Genomic DNA, 20,786 nt, shown 5'->3' with positions numbered 1-20,786 from the left:
AACGGATGTGCACTGACGGAGCGGGAGTCCGCGTCTGTTTTATCGCGGCAACTGTCGAGCGATGCTCACGTTGTATTTCGGTTTCTGATTTTTCCGAATCATTTCAAATCGATACACGAGTCGTTCCTTGATTCGGTTCCAAATGAGAAACGGAATAGTCCCGTGTTTGGCGGCTACGTCGCTAGTGTCGTGGGAATAGTGTAATAGTCTAACGCGGTTCCGTACTATGAGTGGGCGTGAGTAATATGAACCACTGATCGTTCGATTGTTATTATTTTTGGTATTTGAATAACGGTCAGGACCGGTATTAGCAAATATTCCGAGCGTAACACAAAAACTTTCAGTTATCGGTACAGTGAAGTCTGGTCATAATAAAGTCGTAAAGTCTGGTCGTAACCATTTTGTTTGATGCCGCTGCTAGCAAGAACAGACCCAAATTGAAAAACATTATAAAATTGTTGTTCTGAACAAAAGTCGACTTTCAGTGATTAATATTACCCATAATTGTCTATAAAGACATGTACACATTGTTATGTCAGTCTAAAAAGAATCTTATGTACGTGTTTTTAGAGATGTAAATACTTGTAGGAAAGGTCTAGATACCCTCGCCGAGTTATACCTCTAATTATAGTATTTATGCCAGGCCTTACGACATGAATAGATGAATACCAGGCCTTATGACCGGCCGGCGTCAGTTTAAAATACAAAATAAAGGCGTTTTCACGTTAGATAAGTAGGTGGGGACGTCTTTAGATATAGCTTGCACCGTCGTAGCGAATCGTTCTATCGTTGGTGTAAACTATGGCTTTCAAACGTAACAAAGTATTTTGAACCGTCTTTCAGTCGTAATGGGGCATCGTTTCACCAACTGTAGGTCTTGAAAGATGCAACAGTCGCCTTTAAATGTTCGGAGACATTAGGCCGGTGAGGCGGGGCCCCACTACGCGGCCGTGGCATGAGGCCCTGGTGTTAATCTGTATTATAGATAATACACATTGATGTTGTGGAGCGGCGCCTCGGCCCCCTGGTCGAGGCCGTCGGTCCGTTTTAAAGTTTACTTGCTAAAGTTTGTCAAAACTAGGCTAAGGACTTATTACTTAATGTTTAGCAAGTTTACAGTGAAATGTAGCATATCTATAATATTGGTTCCACTCAGGCGGTGGACTCTCGGTACATATTGCTTTTTTAGGCTGGCGGGGGTGCCATTATGTTCAGTTCGTAGCTAGCCACCCTTACTCGCGGTAGTTGAAGTTATGCCTGACTAAAATGCGTCTGCTGGTGGATGTTTGTAAACTAGTACGAGTTGTTGTAACGACATTTGGGAAAATCAGAATGTTTGAAGTGATACTTCGTGTTGGTTCTTAAGAACTTGTTCCAGCAGGCTTATTTTAACGACCGTATTTTAAATTGAGATCCAAAATGTAAAATTATTATTTTGTAACATGCAGAACTTAAACAATGTTGGTGCAATATATTGTGCAATACTCAATATCTATTTAAAGATTTAGATTATCTGAAGTTGCTATCGTTTATAACCTGTCGTTAAATCGAAAAGAAGAAAATCTGGTTGCATATTTTATTTACATTTTGGGTCTTAGATTAAAACTCCATCAGTCAGGCGTTAGATCCCGAGGCGAGTCGACTCGCTAAGGACTTGGCGTATTGTTTTCTTATGATGTTCTTCTGTCCAGTGAACTAGCCAGCGGGGCACGGCCATAGTTATAGTTTGTACGATGCCATATAGTTGCGCCCGCTCGTACGTCAGCGGATAGTGAGGGTAGATTTATTTACAATGTTCTGAGCGGGCCCGAGCGCGGTGCTCGGTATTCAAACATATTTCACTAAATACAATATATCGAGCGCGCTGTCTTTAATACCACGGCAATAAGTCCCATTGGACGAGCGTCTAATTTAGTTTCTATATCCCGCGTATAATAAAAATACGCCAAAAGTTAAATACATTAAAATGTCTGGGAAGTGTTCAAGAAGCGGGTAACATCACTGAAAGTTGAAAAACATATTGGAAACAGAATTATTTTTCAGGATCGTGTTATAAAATTGTCGATCAGATGTGACCTTTCGAAATGTACACCATGTATACTGTTTTTGATCGCTAGTGTTATTGCAATTTGAACCTTGCGTGCTGGTATTAGAGACGGCGCGCTCACAGTCCGGTGGAAGTGCTCCCAACCCGCGCAGTTGTAAATATTGTGGCGCGCAGTAAACCCCATTCGCGCAGCGCGGTGTGCGCCGGCGCAGAAGGTCCGAAATATGTGCGTTTAAACTATTTTTTTTGCTATGTTAAAGGGCTTTTTCAGGCATTTAATTAACGAAAAACTTTTTATTCCATGGAAACTACGCTCTAAAACAGTGTCTATATGGGATGGTTCATTACATTTACAATACTCTCTATCCACTATTCTCTATCTTTTTTTAATTCGTTTAAAGCCTGGTCCGTGAGCACGTAGAATCCCGTCCAATGACCCCAAGCTGCCCATCCTTGTCGCTCGCACGTAATTATGTTGCTGTCGCGTGCGAGCGACAAGGATGGGCAGCTTGGGGTCATTGGACGGGATTCTACGTGCTCACGGACCAGGCTTTAAAAACCTCAATAGAATCCCTCTAACTGCCACATTAAACCGTGTGGCTTAAGAAGGGATTGATTCTTCTTTTATTTAAGCTACCGTTCTCGATTCGACTTGAGGGTAGTCGACGCGCAATTTCGCTCATTTCTACCTTCTACGCCGTCATATGCCGCGCGTGCGCCGCCGTTGCATTGTGGCATTGATGCGGGTACTTTATACTTTAGGGTTTTGTTGGAGTGGTTTTGCGTTGAGGTGCGTTTTTGACGAGCGAATTACAAAGTCCAATTCTGACTGAAGACTTAAACTGGTTCTATAGAAATATGTGACATTTTGAACTGCTATTACACATACGGTCAGCAAGGATATACCTAAGCATCATACACATAAATATTGTCGAAATCAGTCGATTCTGTTTCTGATATAGTTCTAATTCTATCAGATCAATTGAAATTGAAATACTCGTAGTCGCAAAGACTACTCATGAATTTTGGTACTTCTGATGATTGGGCAAATGGGTTTTCCATCAATTTATGAGTATAAAGAGACCTCACCTCTGCTGATTGCTAAATAAAATTAAAAAGTATTGTAATAACTCAGCTGCGTTTATCGCTCGTCAAAAACGTGCCCTGTGCGCGCCACACCAGTCGGGTTCGCGTCCGTTCCTAGCTCGACCGCTTCTAGTCCCTCGTTGTGACGTCATCGTCAATACTCATCGCGAACGATACAGTATTCGTAACGGATCTTTGGGCCTGTGGTGAGTTTACGTGCCATTATTAATATTTAATTCTATACCGAGTTGTTAAGCCTTAAAGTCCTACAAGAGTTGCGTAACATTCGATTCGGCATCAAAGTTGTACAGAAAAATATATTTTTATTACATGAATTTGTTCACACTGTAGATTAAATATTTGACAGATTACTGTCTTCGGTCTACTCGTGTCAAAATGAATGACGGATCAAAACGTGTCACGTGAACTCATAGTAGACCCTAATTCGTATTAACCATTTATTTAAGTTATCTTCTAAATCTAACTCTTATTTATACGTATGTTTAGTTTATAACGCTTAGGTGACCACGCACTTTTAATGAACTGGCTACAATATGACAAGTTTCCTGTATAGATTTTGAACTTTATAACTTGAATCATAAAGTCCAAAATGAATATAGGTAATGTGACACTTTGTAGTAAGTTGAAGTATTTGAGAAGTGCACAGTCTCCTTTGAATATGAGATTTGCAAAAAGTATTTCTTTTTTTTACTACTTATATTTTATATGTTTTTATGAGTACTAAAAGTACAAATGTAAAGCCTATTAATCTCCAATCGGGTTGAATTGCGATCTGAAGCTCCGTGAATTCTCACTGATATCTCAGTCTAGCGGACGAATCTTCGTATTATTTGTCGCGGGGCGTGGCCAAGTACAGTCGGTAACAAAAACTATCTGTTAATTCGCTTTATTATTACCTAACGTCTACAATAAGGTTAGATTAGAGCCGTGGCGCCTGGTAATTGTTGAATTTACGCTCAACATGTTCGTCAGTTCATAACAGCGCGTATTGTGGTCTGGTCACAATAAAATCGCCTTGATTTTCCATTCACGGCTTTCATTTGACACTGGCAATGTAGCGCGTTGTGTGTTGCCAAACATTTTGAGCGTCGCAGGCGCACGGCTTGGCCGCCTGTGCCTCGCCACGCCCCGCAGTATTATCTATTAAGTATTCCTAACTCGTAGATCCAAACCAAAGTTAAGTTTACGTTTTAATCGAATTATATTTAGTTGTAATTACGTTAGTCGTTATCGTGCAACACCGACCCGACGGCAGATCAATGCACAAATGTAATGCTTTATCTAGTTGTTAGTGTATAATAATATAAATAATATAAATTATAAATCTCTGTACGTGTTCCCAGTATATTGACATGTTACTAAAGCGATTGTTTTTGTCTGTCGTTTACTTTATAGTTGAAGCGTTATTTTTGTATAAACGAGTTCGTTTAACATTCGGTGTGTGTACTAACTAAGCGGCGCGGCGAGCCCGCGCGTAGTTTGTCGGTCTAGTCGCGGAGTTCAATAGTGGAATGTGTACTTTGTAATTTATGTGTTAAGGCTGCTTTTCGAGTGGTCTCGGAAGGCGAGCGCTTTAGTGTCCACTATGGCGAGGTGACGATTCGTGTGGAGGTGGGCAAAAATGTGTGCAGTTTTTAGCTTTTTAATCAAGTTCATTATTATTTGATTATAATTTTGTGGATGACTGTACTAAAAGTACACAATATTTTTGCTTTATGTTACCAGTAGGTAGTAAATGTTTATTTATTAATTTATTTCTTATTTACTAAGTGCATGTGAATGTCATGAACAGGTTGCGGTTATTTTTGTATTTATACTTTTTCAGTTATGAAATGTGTTTTGTACTTAAACCTATGTATATTTATGTTCTAAATTCTGCACAGTGGACTTAAACAACGTTTATTAAAGTTTTGAGGTGCATTACTGTCGATACCTTGCCTGAGAAAGGGCGCAAAGGCCTAAATTCGATGTTTAAAAACGTCCACCATTTTTGAGTTTGGTCTACGTTTTACGTCCTTTCTGTTTCGATTTATCGATATTTTTGTCCACAACATGCGCAGGGAAAAATGTGAGATAAGGAAAGAGTTTAAGTGCTATATAAATATAGTTTTTCCACTGCGCACGCTCGGACGCCCTCGCCGAACTCACGTATCGTATTCTGACCGTTTCTCTGTTGTAGCGTAAGTTAATGTATGTGCTGATTAATTTGTGGTTCGTACTAATCGAGTCATTGTGTAGTCATTCGGATCATACTAGCGTTCGTTTACGTTGTGTGAGTGACTGGCCGTTTTCATACACGCTGGCAGGTATTGCAAGAAGGGTAGAAGGGACGATTGGAATTCCATAAAGCAAAGTATACCACCAATAGATCAGAAGGTCCATTGTGTTACAAGAGAAATGGCCAAAATGATGAAATTAACTGTATGTCAGTTTTTAAAAAGAGTTTTCTGTTTCGACATTTTGTATTATTTTCTGTTTATGACAGAACGAGACGATGCACAGCAAAATATTCGTTTATACAACTTTATTTTATTATCATGTGTGTATGAAAATATGCGAACAGTATGTATGAAAGCGCGCCACTCTCACGCCCATGCATTACGTAATATGGTTGCTGTGATTCTGTTGAGGCGATGTGCTCGCGTGTTCTCATTGCCGACCTTTTTATCTAACTCAATTTTTTTCGAAATATTTTTTTATCTAATTTTTTGAGATTTTTTCATCTTTATTAATTCTTAAATATTTTATTCGGTTGGGTCGTTCCGGTTTGATCCCATATTTGAGAACACTGAAAAATTTTACACAAACTATTACTAATAGAGAAATGGAGTTTACACAATCAATTAATAAACCTTTCAAAGTGTGGCGAAGTAAGAAAGATTTGATAGACATAGAAAATATATAAATAAAGCTTTTATCCCAGGGGATCAGATCGGAATAACTCATACAATAATAGCTGTTAATATGTAGTACAATTTTACTTGTAGTGTCTCGGCGTTGCGATCGCCTATGTACAAAGCACATAAGCATGAATAGAACGGTACATAACACAAGATAGAGATATACGTTATACTATGAAGATGTTATTTTTACTCGAAATATTATTATTATAAAACATAGTCTTTTTATATATTAGAAGTGGTGACAGCAAAGCATGTTATGTTTGGTTCATGTATGAGATACAGGTGATTCTTTAAAAATATTTAAATCTTCCACTTTTTATATAGTTTGAGTGAATTGCAGTAGGCGTAGTTGTATGGCACAGTAAACTGGCAGGTTATGTTGATTATTATACGTAAAATGAGTGTATCCGGCTCGAAGGACCATGTAATACCTCCCTTAATTTTTACTAAACTATTAAGTGGATGTTGTTTATTTGTATTTGTTATTGGCTGTTATACATTGCATGTTCCAGATTTACTTTATACAAAATAAAGACAGGACAGATTCAAGCGTGAATTTGATTGACTACATGGGTCATAATGATTTGGATTGTTATCTCGATGTGCCATACAACTAGCTTGTGTAATTTAAATTAATCAGAGTTTATGTTTTAAGTGGAAGGAGGAACAAAACGCTTGTTGTGCGTCTGTCACCGACTGTGCCAAATCCTCAAACGTAACAGGTTTTGAGCTGTTGAGGACGGTTGTGGGAGATAATCTTTGATGCTCTATTTCACAGATTTTACGATCTTTGTTTGAAATATATTATATTATGACTTACCATTCGAATCTTTCTGGATTCTGACTCTGTTATGTGACATTGTTTTACTCGTCTGTAGAATACTGCATGTGTTTCAGAATTTAACTTAGTTAAAGGTTATTCTTAGGTTAAGGTTAAGCTCACACAACCGACATCATCAGCCGTTCATTGATTGTTAAAATAGCTTGTACACATAGCTTAGTGCGCGTAGTGCCGGCGGTATAGGGCATCGTTGAAGAATATCGCACATTAAGCTAAAGGTTTTTGACATAAAGAAAGCATATATTTCATTGATTTTTTCACTAGTTTGGTGTTTTGAAGTTTCGTCAATGTTTTTGTCACTAAAATATTATTAATACTATTTATTTCATTGGACTCAATTGTCTCTTCCAACCCTTAACTTACAGTCTTCCTTTCGATAGTTTGGTTACAATTGATAAAGTTTGGGTTAAAAAGTGTTGTATGTAACTTTCAAATTATTTGGGATTTATGTCATAAACTTGATGCTTATAAAACGATATTTTTCTTAGTGATGTCCAAAAAATACAAACCCACGATTTCCGCCCCTTTACTATCAAATTGAAAATTAATGCACAATTGTTTGCGATAAAATGTTGAAGTACATAGATAAAATCTGTTGAATGATTATAAAGTTCAATAAGAATTCCATTTGCAGGTTTTGTCGAAAGCACATAGTGCCAATATTTAAAAATGAAAGCTTGTAAAAACTGTATTTCGTCAAACACTTGTGCGCTGTCGCGAAACGCCGGCCACTGCAACTTGCTATTGCGTCTGTCCGGGAGCACGCGATGTCCAAATGTAGACCAAACTGTATAAAAGAATAAACAATATTATGGATTCAAAAAAGCAGGGTAGTCCGCGTTTGCGGCATTGGCGCTGGCGAGTTGTGAAACTGCCAACAAAGTTGACAGCTGTCATTCCAAAGTAACCAGCGCCCTCTATAATCATGGTTGTTTGTTCCACATTTGGAAGTCGAGTGCAAGCCGGCCGAGACTATGTCCAGTACCGAACGCACCGTTCGCTGTACGATGCCATTATTAAATTAAGCATTATGTACGCTAGCCGTAACTTGACATATCACGCTATTTTTTGTTATATATTTTTTATAATATAGTATTATTATGTGGTAAAAGGATTACAAAATTATGTTTTTAGAAAACAAAAATCATTTTAAACCGAATAATTATATGTATTTATTTTATCAGAGTTGGTTTTGTGAATAATTGGATCTGTCTGAGGCATCTTTTATCATTATTTACATACTCGTTGATTTAATTAATATACTTATTTTCAATTTGTAATAATTTTGAATGACATGAAGTTGCATCAATAACATGTTTTTACTGTCGAAATACTTTCCATATTTTTTCATTTCCATTATTTTTAAAAACAAATAGTTATATTTTATTTAAGAACCATGACTTTGAAAGGATGCCTCACGGTTTGATCTGTTGGAATATTTTTGTGATTATATTTTTGAGTTGTTTAATTGTATACTGTTGCCGCTTACTCCCGTGCAGACTCGAGTACCGCAGGTGTTCGGTGTCCAACACTAGGGTTTATTATATTGGTGCGTGGCAATCTTCACAGATTATAATTTTACTTGTTTATTTTTATGTCTTCATATTGTTTGTCAAAGACGCGTCAAAGTTATGCTGTATTGAACAGTTCATTGTGTTGTTGGGACTCATTCATTTATGTATGTGTTTTTTGATGGTGCTTTGTGAATTTGTATACTTATTTATTTTATACACATTTTTCGTTGTCTTATAATATTGTTTATCGTAATCTAAAATAATCGAATGTGCAATGTGTTGAGATTTTTAATGTTAAATTGTATAGTTTAGTAAGCAGTGTTTGTTGCATAATAATTTTGGTAAGTGGCTTTATTTGGAAGCGTTTGTGAAGATTGCGGACGCGCGTGTTATTTTGTACTCATTTTTAAAGCTTTTATAAAAAATATATTTTACGCTTCTCAGAGGAGTTATAGCCAAAGAATGGTATATTGTACAAAACGGCTTAAAGCCTTATTTTGTTGTTTAGTTGAATACTATCTTGCCAGTGGTTCCCGGAGTATTTAGTGAAGGAAGCATTTGCGGATAGTGATGTTCGCGTGATCGATGTTTTGCAGTGTGAGACGCATTTTGACGACGCTTATAGACGAGCATGTAGATGATCTGGTGGTGGCCATTCGAATTTCAAGTTTTGCATTGTGACATCAAGTAGGCGTTGCGAACGTAACGATACCTCAAAAGCACAACATTTATAAATTCTAAGAGAGTAATGTAAGTTCGTAGGTAATATTTATTGTGTGTACTTAAATTTTAACTAATAAAAAATATGTCTCACATTGAAAATGTCTGTATGTAATGTTCAAATTGATTGTGTTATTAATTGTAGCTAACACAGAGGATATGAGATAAGGAAAGGGGGCGGGGAGGGGGCTGCCCTGTGAAGCGACTTGACTTGAGTTTCCTACAAACCAGTTCGCTGGCCGCTCCGTTTCCTATATAAATGTTGTTTGTTCACAATCACTATTAGGACACATTTAGCTGAGTAAATTAATGCATATGATATAGTTTTATGATGAGAATAAAATATGTATATGTAATCCTACATGTCTATTAAAATCAATGAAAATAGATTATACAAGGCGGTTTTATTTTTATATCCCTCGATAATAGTTAGATAATCAATTTATACAGAAAACTGTAAATGGACGTCATTATCACCAGGAGAACGACCCTCTATTAATTTACTAGAGATTTGATTTCATTTTGGATATCTTTTTATTTTGGACCAATTACGAATTGGACCAATATCGAATTGGCCCAATAGCGAATTGGACCAATCGCGAATTGGTAAATTTTTCACGATTGGACCAATTGCGAATTGGATCAATCGCGCCTAAACGTATCAAGCACTCCATTCTACAATATGCTTTAAATGATAGGAAAGACAAAACCCAATTTGACCCGAACATGCTTTTTATTCCAGCAAAAAGCGCGAAGCGATAATGTGTCAGCTCGCTGCATACAGAGCGCGCAGGCGCAGCGTGGACGCGAGCAAATTGCGCGGTTAGTGCGCGCGCCTTATACGGCCGCTTGCGCGTGCGCCTCGCTAACGGATCGCCAGGCAATTTGTAGGTAGTTGGGAAAAACGTAGGAATAAAAGTGTCTTTTGTAATGAGTATTTTGGAAGGGTACTCTTATGTTTGAAAAAGTATTCAAGATCAAGAAGCGTAACAGTCGATTGTAATAAGAAGTGATCATCATGTCTCATCATGGGCATAGAAAGTCCGTACATCATCAGTTTTTTTTTTTGGTGTTTCCCACAGAATTTATGTAGGTAATAAGGTCCATAAGCAAAAAAAATCTACTTCCATCAAAAGGTATATGAATGCAAACCTTTTTTTGGCAATTTTTCAGAAGTGGCTTACATCTACGGGCATGATGATGGCACTGAGGTAGCGACAAGCTGGTTTGTCCCCTCTTTCTAACGGATAAAAACACAAAAAAATAATTGTGCCAAAACACTACCAGTAGTGTCGTGGGAAATATTTTTTCCCTTCTACACTGCCAAGCCAAAAGGGATTATTAATTGGCTATCTAACCAACAGGTTCTCAGTTTGCTAGACATTTTTCTTTTGTTCGTATCAAAACGTGATCAGTTCTATACATTTTCAGTATTCAAATTGAAACAGTCCCCGCGGGCGATAAGTAACGCGCGGCGACCCGCGACCTATCGCTTCATTAGCGCCGGTGCCGTAGCTCTCCGGTAATGTTCCTGCTAAGTAGGCGCCTTTCTCTGCACCAGCTCTAAAAGGACTGCAATAAGCACGAACTTATTTAAGGAGCTTTTCCTTCGAGAGAACAATTTGTTCTGCTTTATAAGGTTTTCGTGTGTGAGCGAATTTTTGATCCGGGCAAAGTTTTGGTAAAAGGAGATATTTGTAATTATTTTGAAAGAGGTTTTGCTGTAGGTAATAATAATAATAAATACACTTTATTGCACACCAAACAAATAACATAACAGAAAGAAAACGTCTGATAAAATTTTATAAAAAAAAAACCGTCTCCAAAAAACCTACATTAAAAAGTAGAAAAATAATTACTAATTACCTACTTATTTATTAGGACGAATTAATATTTATGTAGGTATACCATGATTGATACTTCTGGAGTCGGTGCCAAGATTATGAAACATGTAAAGTTTGCCTGCACTATATGGCATATAGGAAACCTAAAAAGACCTTAAACCGTCAACCCACCTTAAAAACATGAAAGAATACAACTGTTGGTCTATTTGTACTTATAATATTTAAAGAATTATCCTCCAACTCCTAAGCATTAAGGAGTTGTACCTACCATGACCAGTTCACCATGATGAAATGATGAATATCTGATGTAAACACTTGAATAACTTTAGAAACTATACTTATGTATAAAATTAAAAGAATTTTCCTCCAACTCCTAAGCATTAAGGAGTTTTACCTTCTATCATCAGCTCATCAATATGAGATGATGATTTCCAGGAGCAAACATATGAATAACTTAAGAAAAAGTTTGAAAAATGATATACGTGCCTATAAAATTTGAGGGTTGCCCTCGATTTCCCTAGGATCCCATCATCAGATCCTGACTTGGTGACAATGGGACCACCTCAGAAGTGTACCCTATCGAACAAAAAAAGAATTTTGAAAATCGGTTCATAATTGGCGGAGTTATCGCGTAACAAACATAGAAAAAAAACATACGGGTCGAATTGAGAACCTCCTCCTTTTTTTGAAGTCGGTTGAAAAGGAACACACAAGGTACAATTAGGCGGTCTTATCGCTATGAAGCGATCTCTTCCAGACAACCTATGATGAGGACAGTTACTTGAAACAAATATGAAGGGGAAGGCGGTGTCGACACTAAAGAAAAAAAACATACGGGTCGAATTGAGAACCTCCTCCTTTTTTTGAAGTCGGTTGATAAATGGTACAGGTACTTACGATTTAAACTCATTCGACTTATCAAGTGACCGTGGAAATAATAACAAAGGCTTAACCTCCTGAAAACTTAGTTGGTACTCTAACTTTATATTTCTTTCTGCTTAATAACTTTAGGCCGGGTGGGCCATCTCAGCCACTGAACTCAGCATAGCACAGAAGACTATTACGTTTTTTTTAAACAAAATCCTACTTATCTAGGCGTACAACAATCGAATGTACGAGTATAAAAGATATGAACGCGCCTCATCGACATACTTAAGTATTCCTACAGATTAGATGTGATGAAAAATTTTAAGTTCGTTATTTTGCATGTTATTAAAACATGATAAGAGTATTTCTCAAAAAAAATGTACATTTTGAAAAAAAAAGTGTGCTTTGAAACAGTTCAAAAGTTTTATATTTATAAATCATCACACAAAAAAAACACACACACAATTTTGAAGGATGAATATTAATCTTTAAGATAACGAAGAATTACAGCTATAATCCTACTTATTACCAAATATTTAGATATTTTAAAAATAGTCCTTTTTTACCTTTCATACAAAAACCTGTTTGCCACCCTAGCTTTTTCATGTATTTTTGTTTCATAAAATGCGATACGTAACTAAATTATTGTAAATTTCTTTGTATTATCGTTCTACAGTAATCGCAGTTTCTGTATCAAATTGATTTTCTATGGGGTGTCATAATGAATTGGCAATTTAAAGCAAAAAAACAAAATGAGTCGCTCTCATTTACTATTTCGTTATTTACTGTTTAGTTACGATTTATTTCTACTTTCCCATGGTTTCTGAACAATTCCGTATTTATTTTACACGGACAACAATAGCTGCACTCTGAATGGCTGTTGGCCTGACGTCTCCGCCATTACATCTATCGCGAAAATTAGTGAAAACGTGTGTGTTTTGTGGGATTACTTTTTCGTAACAGGCAGTAAAATCAGCGATTTTATATAGAACGGTAAGTCTTCATTTAACCATTTTTTGTAATACGATTGGTACGAACATTTAGTAAGCTTTTATATTTGCTGTAACAAATTTTATCAAAAAAATACTTGTTTCTGATCTCATTTTGTCTAATATTTCGTTACGTTTTTTACGAATTTCGTTACGTTACGAAAAAGTACAACATAATGCTGAGTGTATACTGTTATTACCTGACTAAGCATAGTAATATTCACTACTTAATTTATTTCAAAAAATATAGAGCGTTAATAACAAAAGGATTGGATACTATCTGCTTTACAGAAGTGCCACCAGCAAAAAATTATCAAATCATTTAGATTACGTTTTTATGTGATTACTTCTTTTGTTTTTTTAGGAATGCCGCCAAAAACCAATGCCGAAAGGCAAAAAGCTTACAGAGAACGACTCAAAATGGATAAACATGATGGAACAAAAATAATTTTATTAAAATAGTATGAATGATTACTCCCTTATTTTATTTCTAACCCCTTAATATTACCCCGTATTTGGGTGCATACTTACAAATATTTCGAATTGAATAAATGAAGAGCATTCACAATATTTCGCCAATGTATAACAAGCCTTATGGCCTTACTATTTCGTTACTACCGTTTCGTTACGTAAATTTTTTTTGAGAAATACTCATAAACGTTTTGATTTAATTTTTATGTTAACTGGGATCGAACGTGTTCAAATACATATTTTAAGAAGAATCCATGAATCATGAATTAAGATTTAATCAAAATCCTTGTTACATATCTTGTAAGCATAATTGAATACCGTCGATCGTTCAATTTTGGAATAAAAATTATCAATTCGCCATTTGCATAATCCGTAACATGCTTAGTTAAACATTTGGAGCAGTCTGCCCACTTGTTGAACAAACATATTCATTAGCTAATCCCTGGGGTCGCGACAATAACCGCGAGGGCGAAATAATACCCCGGCATTGGCAGGTTTTTTATAACGTCAGCTGCACAAGTGTCTCTATTGTCTGACTACCATCAATGAAAACAGGGATTTACTGTCCAAACGAATGCGACATTTAAAGTTTGATGTCTCCCTTACTTGTATACTATCCCAAAGTGTGTGAGAAAGACAGATAGAGACGAAAAAATAGATCGAAATTACGTAGTGGGCTCTCGGATCAATTTAATAAACTCTAACATACGGCGCGCAATAAAAAATAAAGCAGATATTCGCGTGTATTTTAACATGTGCGCCGGGTCATTGAATCCCCCTCGCGAAATTTATCTTTTTATTCATTAAAACGATTATGTTGTGTTTAACCGCGCATCGCGGCGTGAAATCTGATCGATTATCGGGTCCATCGTAAACGAATAATCGTTATCGTGGCGTACTCGTGTCGAATCGGCTGATTTGAATGATTGCTTCTGTGCTGTCACAGAATAAGTAATAGTACAGGTACAGAAGGATTACTCCGCAAGACGATTTAAATAAATGCGAGTCTTGCTGCGACGCGATACAGTGGAATTCAGCTCGCACAGCACTACGTACCTACAATTTTATTCACCTACAAGTTTTGTCTCTTTCTATCGCGTGCCTCTGAACTCTTCTTACGCTGTTAGGGTTGCTGTCTAGTGAAAAAAATAATTAATCTACTTATATGTCATGAGGTACGTACCTCGTGACAAGTATGTATGTAAGTACGCATTCATTACGGAAAACCTTGGGAGAGGCCCTTGTCCAGCAGTGGACGTCATTTGGCTGAAACGAATTAACGCATTCTGAGCAGTAAGTAGTCATGGTAGGTTAGGTTCCTATACTATCCTAAGAATTATTGATTACCTACATGGCCAACATACCTTTCAGCATTTCGAATTTAAACACCCGAACGCCGCACAATATTTCTTTCTCTTTATGTCCATTTTTAAATAATACTTCGATCATAGAATTATAATCATACTACGTCCTGACGGGCGCGCGCGTGACACTCGACTGATATAATACCCGCCGGCGGGGCGCTTCGCTGTAGGTAATTATCGGATGTACCGCGCGGAGTGAGCCAGGCCTGGTGCTGTGCTTTGTAATCGGTTTACACTATAATCGTCCGTTTTATAGCTAGCTATGAATAACCTACGTAGCGTTTAGCAGTTTATGGATTTATTTAAATTTAAAAGCATTGGCCGTGCTCATTGAAATTGTTATTAGTTTTTATGTCAAAGTCAAAGTCAAAATTTCTTTATTTGTTTATACTAATAAATAGTTCTTACAAATCGTCATTTTGCTCTTAAGGAGCCTCTACATGTCTCATAATCTTTTTACCCTACCAGCGCTTCGAGACCAACATTTGGCAAGTGCTGAGAAGAAGCGCCGCAACAAACTCAGTCACCACTGTCTGCCGGTTAATATAAATAAATAAATAAATGAGATCGATTGTCACTTGTAATAAGACCAAGAAAATAAATAAAAATAAAACCTTAAAAATCATCCTACATAGAATGCAAGAACGGTTTTCAAGAGCCAAGTCTTAAAAGGCAAACTGTATTAGATTTTTAATAAGTAAGTATAATATTGATCCCTTTATCGGGTACCTAGGTTAACAACCTCGATTCTCGAACCTGGCAATAGCTGCTAAGAATTTCTGCAGCGCTAGCTTAGTATTATTAGTTCATCCGAGGTTAGCTTTGGACATTCCTAGTTCCAGAAAGGGCACGTAGTGATAAATATGTGTAAAGGGCTTCCAGTGTTAACAAGCAGAACATTGTTAGACAGATCGCGTGAGGACAGATGTAACGACTTCGTGACCGCTCGGTCAGAAACGTATCTATGATTCATGCCGCTTCACACTTCCATGGCTTTTTGTCACTTGAAACAATCAAGATGGATGTTATGCGCCACCATTATTAGGTATAACTAGGAATGTCAGGATGCCTGTTTTAAAATCAGCCTTACCTGTCCTGCCAGCCTAGGATGCGCGCCGTGATAAAATAAAAAATTAGACGTCAAAATGTATGGGCTTATCGCGCAAAATAGATAAAATGGCGCGATAAACGCGTATCGTGGGGCGCATCCTAGGCCTACGGTTTGTAACGAGATAGGTAAGTAAATATTATCGCAATCACGAAATGCTCTATAGTTTTTCAAGTATTAAAGGGTACGACGATGACAAAAAACCATGTACTGTGTAAACATTAACAAAAGCCTGAAAACATAGGTAAAATAATTTCGTAAATTAATAATGGATTTTTAGGATTTATTATCTGTGCTCAAACATTGCAAGGACTAGTATCCAGAGCCATAAAACTTTATATTAAAAAAAAACAATAAAAAGTAAAAAGAAGGTAGAACTAAAATCGCAATAAAAATTAATTTTGTTCAAAAGTTCTATTCATCGTTCAGTGTTCGTCGCGTGCGCACCTCCCGATATTTTTGGAAAATGGACAATTTAGTGGTGGTAGCTTTGTGCATAAGTTTACTGTGTAGTGATGTGGTACAGTGATGGTGAAATGTATGATGGCTCCAGCTGGCTCCAGTGGTGAATTCAGGATGTACTTTATTGGAGGTAAGTATTTATGTTTGAGGTACGTATTGCAGTGTGAAATGTGATCCTGCCAGTTATTTTAGCTCATTTTTACTAGAAAAGTACCTATTTTGAAAAGATAAAAAAGAAATTACATTTAGAAACGGTCATACAGAAAATCATTGTGGGGTAGTAGTACCTATTCGTGTTACGACTACATTGCAGTACATATTCAATATTTTACAAGACCTACCTACCGCACGCCTCCACAATTTTGTACGATGTGCCGGTTTACTACTTACTTAAATGATTTTTTAATTTTACTACCTACCTACTTAATCACCTATCTTATTTGTAGTTTTACCTTTGTTTCTTTTTTTCTTTACAGGTAAGGTTCTTTACTGTGTTCCGGTATTGGTGTTGTTTTGCTGGCGTTCACGCAGTCTAGGCAGACGAGAGGCTGAATTTAAGGTGAAATTTTTAAAATTAGATTTTTTTTACTTATTTCCTACCAACATCTATATTTTGTAGCTCCTAATAATTTTTCATTGTTTATCTGATTCACGCCAATTTCACGAAATGCTAAATCTATACTAATATTATATAGCCTGACCAGGAACATAAAATCCCTCGCCATGTTGCGGAAAATTAATGGTACTAATTTCTTTTAATGGCAACAGTAACTGAAAACTTCATTGACATGTCACTTTGCATGTCAGTCTATTGTTGTCAAAGTGTAAACAAACTTTATTTTAAATGTGCGCAATTGATTTTGTGAATTAAATTGCTAAAATCTTTTTATAGTCGTGAAAGAAAAGTGGTTCACAATGTGTTAAAGTATTTGTCGAAGAGAAATACTAAGGGTTCGGACAATATTTTCATTGAATAATGTTTCCGACAAAGGTTGTCAAATTGACTGACATGTTTATCGTATAGTACAGTCAACTATGAAAATTAGCTGTGGTTTGTTTCAACTACCTATTTTAAAGTTTTTTTCACTTTGTAAGTTCAAATTCAAATTCAAATTCAAATTCAAATTTCTTTATTCATAACCAGGTGTTTTTACATTTCTATATTGCGATCGAGGAATTCTTTTAAGTAAACAAATACTTGTGGTAGAATATCCCCGCTCTCCATATTAATTTAACATTAATTGACAATGTAAATAATAATTGTGACTTTAGATTATACATATATTATTTTTCAGCCTATTTTATTAAATTATGTAAGTGTTGAATTTTATGGAATTGGGAAAGAAGTACCGAGTTTGAAGCGTTCATGAGCAGACATTGTAGTTGAATATTCAAGTTCAGAATTTGATTATTGATGAATAATAATAAAATCCTACTTGCTCGATTGATGGTTTCATTTAATTTATTGAAACCAGTTGACCTATAATATAATATTTTTTTGTTAATTTATGAAAATATTAAATTAGCCCATAATCCTGAATCCTGATACATAAAGTTAGCCTATTAATTTAATACAGGTACGACTGTACCCAGTGTTGCACTATCAAATGCAATTGACGCGCCTCTATGCCAGGGTTTTTATGTTCCTGGTCAGGCTATAAATAGATAAAGTTTGTGTGTTTGTATAGCCTGACCAGGAACATAAAAACCCTGGCATAGAGGCGCTTCAATTGCATTTGATAGTGCAACACTGAGTACAGTCGTACATGTGTTAAATTAATAGGCTAAATTTATGTATCAGGATTCAGGATTACGGGCTAATTTGATATTTTCATAAATTAACGAAAAATATTATTAAAGGTAACCTGGTTTAAATAAATTAAATGAAACCATCAATCGAGCTAGTAGGATTTATTTTATTATTCATCAATAATCAAATTCAGAACTTGAATATTCAACTGCAATGTCTGCTCATGAACTCTTCAAACTCGGTACTTCTTTCCCAATGAGGATCAGTACTGTTGTAGAAAATTCAATAAAACTAGTATCTACGTTAATCTTTAAGACATAAGAAAGATATATCTTTTTGAATTATCCAAATCGGACCATTACTTACGAAGATATTAAGTAATAAACATAGGCCGTTTTTGCCGCTAAAAGTCAACGTACGCAGGGCCGCGTGACGTCATTATATCCGAATCGAGCGCAGCCGGCGTACTATTGGGATGGAAATTACTACCGGCGTACTATTGGAATGGATTAGAAAAAAACTTTTAATAACATTTATTCATCAAAATAAAGTAACCTATCGACGAGTAATTTTAAAAAATAAAAATTGTGAAAATTAAGTATCGCTATGTCCAAAAACCACATTTTCATAGGATTCGATGCAATGCGGAGACGCGGTTGGGGTGAGTGTAACTTAATGATTGTTTGTATTGAACATAATAATACATAATATGATGCTAATACCCAGTTTCTGGCCTGGGGGGGGGGATAAGTCATACCCAGCTTATAGCCTGGGGGGAGGGGCAAGCCTTACCCAGCTTCTGGCCTTGGTGGGAGGGGGGGGAGAGGCAAGTCATACGCAGTTTCTGGCCTGGGGGGGGTGGGTAAGTCATACCCAGCTTCTGGCCGAGGGGGAGTCATACCTAGCTTATGCTTATGGACTGGGGGAAGGGGCTAGCCTTACCCAGCTTCTGGCCTGGGGGAGGGGGGGGGGGGGGTCAAGTCATAACCAGTTTCTATGGGCTGGGGGGAGGGGCTAGCCTTACCCAGTTTCTAGCCTGGGGGGAGGGGGGGTATGTAATACCCAGCTTCTGGCCTAGGGGGAGTCATACCCAGCTTATGCTTATGGGCTGGGGGGAGGGGCTAGCCTTACCCAGCTTCTGGCCTGGGGGGAGGGGGGGGGGGTCAAGTCATACCCAGTTTCGGGCTTTTCTGGCATGGGGGGGGGTGTCATACCCAGCTACTGGCCGAAGGGGAGTCATATCCAGCTTATGCTTATGCTTATCTGCATAGAAATGTCTTGTAGCCTAGGCAGAGTGTATCTGCCTCAGCTATACCTTATTGTTAGAAGTAAATAAATTAATACTTATACATTTTTATATTTTACTTGGAAGAAGATATTATGACTCTAACAACACTTATGAACACTTTATTTGAATAAATCGCCAAATATACCACCGCGGAGACCCCAATCGCGTCTCTGCGTTCCATTGAATCGTATGAGCGTATGGATTTTTTGCGTTATTTTTCACAATTTCTATTTTTAAAATTACCTATCGATAGCTTACTTTATTCTGATGAATATATGTCATTACAAGTTTTTCTCTCAAACTGATAGTTTGGCTAGAAAAAAATATTTTCTATCCACACAGTACGCCGGCAGCGTTCGGATCGGATACAGTGACGTCAACGGTCCCGCGCCGGGCGGTCAGTGAACCTTTTTAGTAATTTGGCCATAACTTCGTCAATTTTTGTCGTAGAAACAAAATTTTTGGACTGTGTATTAAGGATTTCTTAGCCCTATAAATCTGCATTCACAGCTAAAAATCGAAATGATCCTCATTCCATAAAATTCAAAACTTAGAAAGTGACAAAAAAACATTAAAATAAGTAGTTGAAACAGACTACAGCTAATTTTCATAGTGGACTGTACTATACGATAAACATGTCAGTCAATTTGACAACCTTTGTCGGAAACATTATTCAATGAAAATATTGTCCGAACCCTTAGTATTTCTCTTCGACAAATACATTAATACATCGTGAACCACTTTTCTTTCACGACTATAAAAATATTTTAGCAATTTAATTCACAAAATCAATTGCAAACATTTAAAATAAAGTTTGTTTACACTTTGACAACAATAGACTGACATGCAAGGTGACATGTCAATGAAGTTTTCAGTTACTGTTGCCATTAAAAGAAATTAGTACCATTAGTTTTCCGCAACATGGCGAGGGTTTTTATGTTCCTGGTCAGGCTATATATTTGTTAAATTGTAAGAGGTAGGTAATCTCGGGATCTACTGAACCGATTTTAAACATTCTTTCACCAATAGAAAGCCACATTATTGTTGAATGTCATAGGTTATAAAAAAAACGAAAAATTCCACGCGGGCGGAAAGCTAGTGTGTCATAATTTTATATTAACCATATTCATATTCATTTTGTAGGAGATTGGGATAGGAATGGGATGGGATACCTTCGATTGAGCAGATTCCACAGGACGGTCCAAGCTTGGTTCTTCTTTCACTTTCACAAACACTTGAATTTTTATTGAGATGAGTACTTTCACAAACACTTGAATTTTTATTGAGATGAGTTTAGCGCGCGATTTGGGTTTATTTGAATTGGTTTATTTTGGATACTTATTTAGTAATTAACGCCCAGATAGGTAGGCGAAGCGGCGCGTTGCGATGCGAGAGCGAGACCGAAGGTGGGAGGGAGAGGATAGGAAAAGGACTGTCAGAATGAGTGATAGAATAGTGTGACATGAGTTTGAAATGTATGAGGTTTTAATGCTGGCGCGTACAACTCCCCC

The sequence above is a fragment of the Ostrinia nubilalis genome, chromosome 18 (genome assembly GCF_963855985.1).
Source record: "Ostrinia nubilalis chromosome 18, ilOstNubi1.1, whole genome shotgun sequence".
Taxonomy (NCBI): domain Eukaryota; kingdom Metazoa; phylum Arthropoda; class Insecta; order Lepidoptera; family Crambidae; genus Ostrinia; species Ostrinia nubilalis.
Note: the sequence above shows the minus strand (reverse complement) of the source record.